A 7,589-nucleotide genomic window follows, 5' to 3' on the forward strand; every position below is an offset into this window, starting at 1 on the left:
TTTTTACAGTATTTTACCGTAAATTCTACCATGGAAACTAACTCTACTCCCACTGCTTCAAACAGTTCGAGATTAAAAACTATCATTCCTACAATGTTAGTACTATGAATTTATTTCATTTGAGTCCAGTGAGAAGGAAGATTTCTTAATATAAAACTGCAAACACTTAATGTGTAGTAATAAAGTAACTAAATGCATGACTTTTACTCAAATCACTGCAGTTCATTGTCAGCTATAGCACACATGTATGTGCTGAAGTACTTAACACAGAGATCATCACTGTATCAACAACTCCACATTTACTGTCTCTATATAAAACAGCAGAACATCAGTGTTTGCGGCTCATCATTGAGTGAAGCACAGGCTCTACTCTCCAGCACAATGGTGAACCACAAAACTACATTAAACTAACAGATCTCTCTTGTGCAATCACACATTAATACGACTGAGTTCAGTATTTACTCTCATCATCAGTGTATGACTTTGCTTAACTTTTTTTCTATGGATGTTCACAAATATTTTAGTCAAATTAACTTTTTTTTCATTTGGTAAATCTGACTTTTACGTTTTAGAGTATATTGTCGTTTTTTCCTTGACTTAACGGCAACAAACTGTAGAAAAACACTTTTTTGCTGGCAACCATTAATTTACGGCAACAAACTGTAGAAAAACAGTTATTTACTGGCAGCAGGGGTGCAGCACGGTTGCCAGTAAATAACTGTTTTTCTACAGTTTGTTGCCGTAAATTAATGGTTGCCAGCAAAAAAGTGTTTTTCTACAGTTTGTTTCCTGTAAATTAAACATTCTCTTATTTCTCATCCAATCCCGTGTCTGTTCTCTCATCGAATATTGATACTACAACAAAAGAAGAACACTGCTGAGCTCTAAGTTATGAAAGACTACTAAGAAAATATCACTCATTTAAAAAAAGAGTCTTTGTTGTAATTAAGACGGACACATCAAGAATCAGCGTATGAATCACAGCAATGGTGACAATCCACAAAATAAATAAACAGATAAGTTCTGAACATCACAAAACATGATACTAAAACTTAAGACAAAAGCAAAAATATAAGCACATGAGAATTCAAGAAAATAAGTGGACAATATAGAACAGGGATAGGCAACTTCGGTCCTGGAGGGCCACTGTCCTGCAGAGTTTAGCTCCAGCCCTAATTAAACACACCTGAACAAGGCAATCAGTGTTTTCGGGATTACTAGATAGATACAGGCAGGTGAGTTTTTATGAGGGCTGAAGCTAAACTCTGCAGGATAGTGGCCCTCCAGGACCGGAGTTGCCTATCCCTGATATAGGGGCATAATTTATTCATGCCGCAATGCATGCTGGGAGTCATGGATGAGTTTTATCCTGTGCTGGTACCCAGCATGCATTGCATCATGAACCTTTTGATTGTCACCATTGTTGAGATTCATATGCTGATTGTTGATGTCTTTTTCTGACAACGAAGCTCAAAATATTTAAAATCTGAGCTGTTGTCATATCCATATGTTCTGGTTGTTATATTATTGTTCAATTTTATAAAGTAAAAAAATAAAAATAAAAAATTCACACATATGTTCCAACACCAAATTTTTCTAGCAACATTTTAAGTCAGTCTAGTTGATCATTGCTGACAGAAACAGCCGTAATCACTTGACCATCCAAATAAACACAGCTATAACAGATGTATCACTGAGACACAAATACAGCAATCAAACAGAACTTAAAGTTCAAAATTCAAGTACCTTCTCGAAAAAGATGAATACCCAGAATGCATTGTTTTAATGAAAAACAGTGTGTTACTGTCAAAATTTGGCTGTTTTTTTACAGCGATTTTTAACAGTGTACAGGAAGTCCGCTTTTATGACAGGATTCTGAACCAAATTACAGAGCGTATGTCTCAGAGTAGTCAATTTGGGAAAGAAATCAATTAAATCTATATGTGGATGTGTGTAAATATTCAAATGTAATCCCCTTTGTAATCGTTAACATTTTCATAAGTAACTGTAATTTAATTACACTTCTTCTTAGTAATTGTAATTGATTAGAGTAATATTGATTTTGTAATTAAATTACGTAACGCCGTTACATGTAACTAGTTACTCCCCAACACTGCCCTTTAATTGATAGAAAAGTAAAAAAAAAAAATACTACTGCATTACCATGTTTTGAATGCATACTATAATAACAACAAATATAGAATTAAATAGCATGACACAGTAATATAATCTTTAGCAGTCTACAAGGTGTTTGCCCAAGTAACATTAACACCAAAATAGTTTTTGTAAGAAAAGCGCATGCATGCAGGATGCAGCTTATCGCTTCTTAAATCGTTTAGTCACGTTTATCACTCTTCCTCCTCCTCAGACGTATCACACACACTTACAACATAATGATCACAAGCTCTTTTTCCGAATGCAAAATATAAAAGAAACGGTGTTTAATAAACCCATCTGGTATAACCACAATGGAAGACAAAATGCTATATTTGACATAAACTGCGAAGCGTTCAGTGTGTAAACCATATTACGCTCTTGATTCAGCAGAATCTAGAAACACATGACACGCGTCAGTACCTGCATGTTTCGCTCGATATTCGCAGAGCTGATGGTGTGTGCTGCTGCAGACTCGCAGCGCGCACGAACACTATAACAAGCTTGCAGTTACTGTTACAGGGCGGATCTCTGCTCCACTTCCGCTGCGTGCCGTCCGGAAGCAGACCCCCAGGACTCTGGAGTGAGGTTTGTATGCGCTGACTTCTGAAGCTTTCACATTCTTCATATTCTGTGTGGCTCTTGCCGAAAGCAGCAGAATATAAATAAGAGCTGATATTTGCCCCATAGACTGATTTCCAGCTGCAATTTAACTTTATATGGACACATTTTTTAACCTTATTAGATGTATGCATCTTTTTAGAATTAGATATTTTCATTAATCAATACTTTTAGAATGTCACATTTATTTATAAAGCACTTTATACAATACAGAATCTTTCAAAGCAGCTTCAGTAATAAACAGGAAAGTAACTGTTTCTGTTGCAAACATTTATTCAAATCTGTTCAAGTTTTGTTCTCATACAAAGCCAGTGCTGTCAAATTAATAATATTACCGAATATTAATTGTGTTCTGTGCCACAACTAAGCTATCCAAAGGCAACGTTAAGAAGAAAGATAAACTCCATCGGATGACAGAAAACAAAACAAAAAACAGATTCATCTTTGGAAGAAACCAGATTCAGTCGGGCACCAGTTGTCTTCTGATCAAATGAACAAACACAGTGATTTATGATTACAGGCTGCAGAATGAATCAGATCTGTGAGTGGATGGACATCACTCGTTTGAATGCTGCATCAGAGGCAGCTCTAAGGTCCAGTAACACTAACCCATGATCAGAATGAAGTGGACTGAACCCTGACTGGAATCCCTCGCAGATATCTTTCCAAGAAGGAACAAAGTTGTGGAGATACCAGTTTTTCTAGTATTTTTAATAGAAAAGAGAGATTTGGAATCGGCCTGTAGTGAACAAATTTTTCAGAATCCAGTTGCAGTTCGGAAGTGGAACAAATTTTGCTCAGAAATTGCTAGTAAATTTACAAAGGAATGGGCAAAAATAATAAACAGTGAATTAAACATAACATTTTAAAGTACCTAGACTAATATATTTTTTGTAAAACGTACTCCAATAATCTTTGTTCTATGGCCGATCAAGCATTTTTTAACCGCTCCGTATTGGCTCTCGTAAGCCGAGCCTTGTTTTACATCTTCTGTTGTGTCAGGGTCGTGCAGATACTGGCGGTATGCACCTTTAAGAGGGTTTGCCAACCACCATTAAAAGGAGAAAAAGACGCTTGAGAAACAGTGAGGTGAGGTCTGTTTTAGCGTGTCACACACATCTGAGCTTCTGTGTTCAGTGTATTTGATGCACACGCTTGTAACGATCACTCATTCATTTATCGTTTACTTTAATCTGCCGTCTGAGACGTTGTTGCTATAACACATTGTTAAGGGTTGCATCTTGTTTGGACTTGACTGACAGATTGGCATATAAACACATACAGTAGAGAGAGTGAGTGTGTTTTATAATACTGTAGTTCACCAGAGCTTCACAGGTTGCCACTTATCTTGGTTTCATCAGACCACATATGTCCTGTGGTCTGATGAGACCAAGATAAACTTATCTGGTTCAGATGGTGTTAAGCGTGTGTGGCAGCAACCAAGTGAGGAGTACAAAGACAAGTGTGTCTTGCCTACAGTCAAGCCTGGTGGTGGGAGAGTCATGGTCTGGGGCTGCATGAGTGCTGCGGCCAGCGGTTTAGACATTAATGGCTGTGTGTTGAGTTATTTTGAGGGGGCAGTAAATTTACACTGTTATACAAGCTGTACACTCACTACTTTACACTGTAGCAAAGTGTCATTTCTTCAGTGCTGTCACATGAAAAGATATAATAAAATATTTACAAAAAGGGGTGTACTCATTTCTGTGAGATACTGTAAATAGATACACATACATTATATATACCTATTTATTTTACTCTCTGCACAACTCTCTATACAATGGATTGATTTTAATAACTGTAATGTACTTGAATTGTGCATCAAGCACTAGGACATTACAAGTATTGGACCAGGACTCTGTATCAGCAGATACATAATATTCAATGACTTGGATCGGATTGCAGAAAAAAAAAAAAAAAAACTTATTGGGACATCCCTACTTTCCACTGCTGTTTCAGTATTCGGGGGGCACCATGAGTGCACCTGTGCGCCATCATAGTTTGCCATCATATGACTTCACTTAAAGAGGAATTAAAGTCCCGCTTTGTGGATGTTGGTGCATTATCCAATGATTCGTGGGTTATGGACCTCTTTACATCCAAGCTTGAAGATGTGGAATACCTTGGCTGTAAAAATTAGCTTGCTGAACATGTCTTTCTTTCTTAAGTTGCAAAGAAATTAAATTTTTTGGAGGAAAACATTCCAGGATTTTTGTCCATATATTGGACTTCAGTGGTGGCCAACGATTCCAAGGTCAAAAATGCAGTTTCTAGCCAAACTATTGGTTATTAAAAAAAATAATATTTATCCACGTTTTAACCACAAATGCTGGGCTTGCTCTAGCTCTGCTCTGTGATGTTTTCACACGTCACATAATCCTGTTGGAAAAGTCATGTGTGGTTAGTTCTTCATCTCTGTACTTCATTTAAAAACTCCATCTTATTTTTTCCTCCAACTTTAAAATCATCCGACATCAGGAAAGGGCATTGTAAACAGTGAGTTGGTCCGATCGTTTCACCAGATAAGGTCCTTATTTCCCGGCTGGGGTCGTGTAGAGCTCTTTAAAGCTGCATTTTGGACCTTTATATCATTGGCCACCACTGAAGTCCAATATATGGAGAAAGATTCTGGGATGTTTTCCTCAAAAAACTTAATTTCTTTGCAACTGAAGAAAGAAAGACATGAACATCTTGGATGACATGGGGGTGAGTAAGTGATCAGGATTTTTTTATTCTGGAAGTGGACTCATCCTTTAGGAATTACAGCTCTTTAATATGTACCTCCCCCCTTTTTCAAGGGACCATAATTTATTGGACAGTTGACTCAAAAGCTGTTTCTTGGACAGATGTGGGATTATTCCTTCATTATTTCTACATCAGTTAAGCAGGTTGAAGGTCTGGAGTTGACTCTAAAAATATCACTCCAAACAACAAAACAAAAAAAAACAACAAGAGATAAAACATCAACACAAACGAGTGAAACAGATGATTGTCAGGCTTCAGAAACTAAACAGATCCATCAGAGAGAGAGAGAGCAGTACAAAAGAGATAACATTTGGGAAAACAAACACACAACAACTGAAGACAGCTGCAGTAAAGACCTGCAAACATCACAAAGAAGAAACCCAGTCTCTGCTGATGTCCATGAGATCCAGACTTAACACAGTCATCGCCTGCAAAGGATTCTCAACAAAATATTAAAAATCAACATTTTATTGATGATCATATTTATTTGTCCAATTACATTTGAGCCCCTGAAAATGGGAGGAGTGTGTATAAAAATGGTGGTAATTCCTAAGTTTTTTAATGTTATATTTTTATTCAATCACTTGAATTAAAGCTTAAAGTCTGCACTTCAAAAAAATCACATTATGGGCTGTGGTTGGATCTTCCATCAGGACAAACATCAAAATCAACCTTCTCTGGAGAGATCTGTATGGAAGAAAGGTCTCTGATCTCCTACCATGTGTTCTCCAACCTCATCAGTCATTACAGCAGAAGATTCTGAGCTGTTATTTTGGCAAATGAAGGTTGCAAAAGGTACCGGATAAAAAGGAGCCAATAATTGTGGTCAATGCGTATTGAAGAAAACATTTATAGCATAATGTGATTTTTACCCCATTTTCAATTGTTTTACTGCAATAAATGGTTGGAGTTTTTATGAATTTTAATTCACAAAATAATAATTCTGATCACAACTGTACATATTTCACGACTAGATCATGGAAGTAGTGTATTATTCATGTCTGGTGGGAACATGCCAAAGGAACATCAAACTGAGGAGCCGTAAAATCAAAACTGGTCTGTTTGCTGTGGAGTCAAGACATCTCTAGATGAATATGAGGAAAAATATGCTGGCTGTTAGAGAAAAGCAAGCAATTTGGATGCTAAAAGAAAAGAGGATCTCAGTTAGAGCTATAGAACAAACGTATAGTTAAATCAACAGTTTGGAATGTCTTGAAAAAGAAAGAAACCACTGGTGACTTCAGCAAATGACAATGACCAGGTCGCCTCTGATTGATGGCCTCAGTCTACTGTTCACATAGTAAGATGCAAATATCCACGACTAAAAGCCAAAGTTTAATAGCCGTCTTTGTGGATATGCACCCAAACATCAAGGTAGCCAGCTCAAAAGTAAAACTCAACCAGCAGGGGGCACTAATGCTCTACTTTGATTAACACATGCGTAACAGATTGTCATACAAGCTTCCTGAACAATAATCTATGCCATATGGCACTTATACAACTCAATAATCCCAAAAACATACTTTTGATATGTTTCTTAATATTAAATACACCACAAATAGCTTTCTATTTTAGCTACTTGTTTGTGTGTGTGTGTGTGTATATATGTGTGTATACACACACACTGCATTTTGTTGCCTTGTACCTTACATGTACAATGACAATAAAGTTGAATCTAATATATACAGTATCTCACAGAAGTGAGTACACCCCTCACATTTTTGTAAATAATATATTATTTACATATATTGTGGCCTAATGGTTAGAGAGTTGGACTTGTAACCAGAAGGTCTCAGGTTCGAGTCTCGGTGCTGGCAGGAGTTGTAGGTGGGAGGGAGTTAATGAACAGTGCTCTCTTCCACCCTCAATACTCACGACTGAAGTGCCCTTGAGCAAGGCACTGAACCCCCAGTTGCTCCCCGGGCGCTGGATATAGCTGCCCACTGCTCCGGGTGTGTGTTCACGGTGTGTTCGTGTTCACTGCTGTGTGTGTGCACTTGGATGGGTTAAATGCAGAGCACCTTTTCACTAGTTAGGCAGTTTGTCTAATTGAATACTAATAAACAAAT

General features: G+C 37.3%; 1 protein-coding gene across 2 annotated transcripts in view; it reads right to left on the reverse strand.

Moving 5' to 3' along the window:
- LOC109047824 (lactosylceramide alpha-2,3-sialyltransferase-like) overlaps nucleotides 1–2,828 on the reverse strand; it is a 30,273-nt gene extending 27,445 nt beyond the window's left edge. For both annotated transcript variants that reach the window (XM_042737741.1, XM_042737740.1), the window contains exon 1: nucleotides 2,578–2,828. The gene's annotated coding sequence lies outside the window, so the exon portion shown is untranslated. The remainder of the gene's footprint in view (nucleotides 1–2,577) is intronic.
- Between the last annotated feature and the right edge of the window lie 4,761 nt (nucleotides 2,829–7,589).

The sequence above is a fragment of the Cyprinus carpio genome, chromosome B14, assembly GCF_018340385.1.
Source record: "Cyprinus carpio isolate SPL01 chromosome B14, ASM1834038v1, whole genome shotgun sequence".
Taxonomy (NCBI): Eukaryota; Metazoa; Chordata; class Actinopteri; order Cypriniformes; family Cyprinidae; genus Cyprinus; species Cyprinus carpio.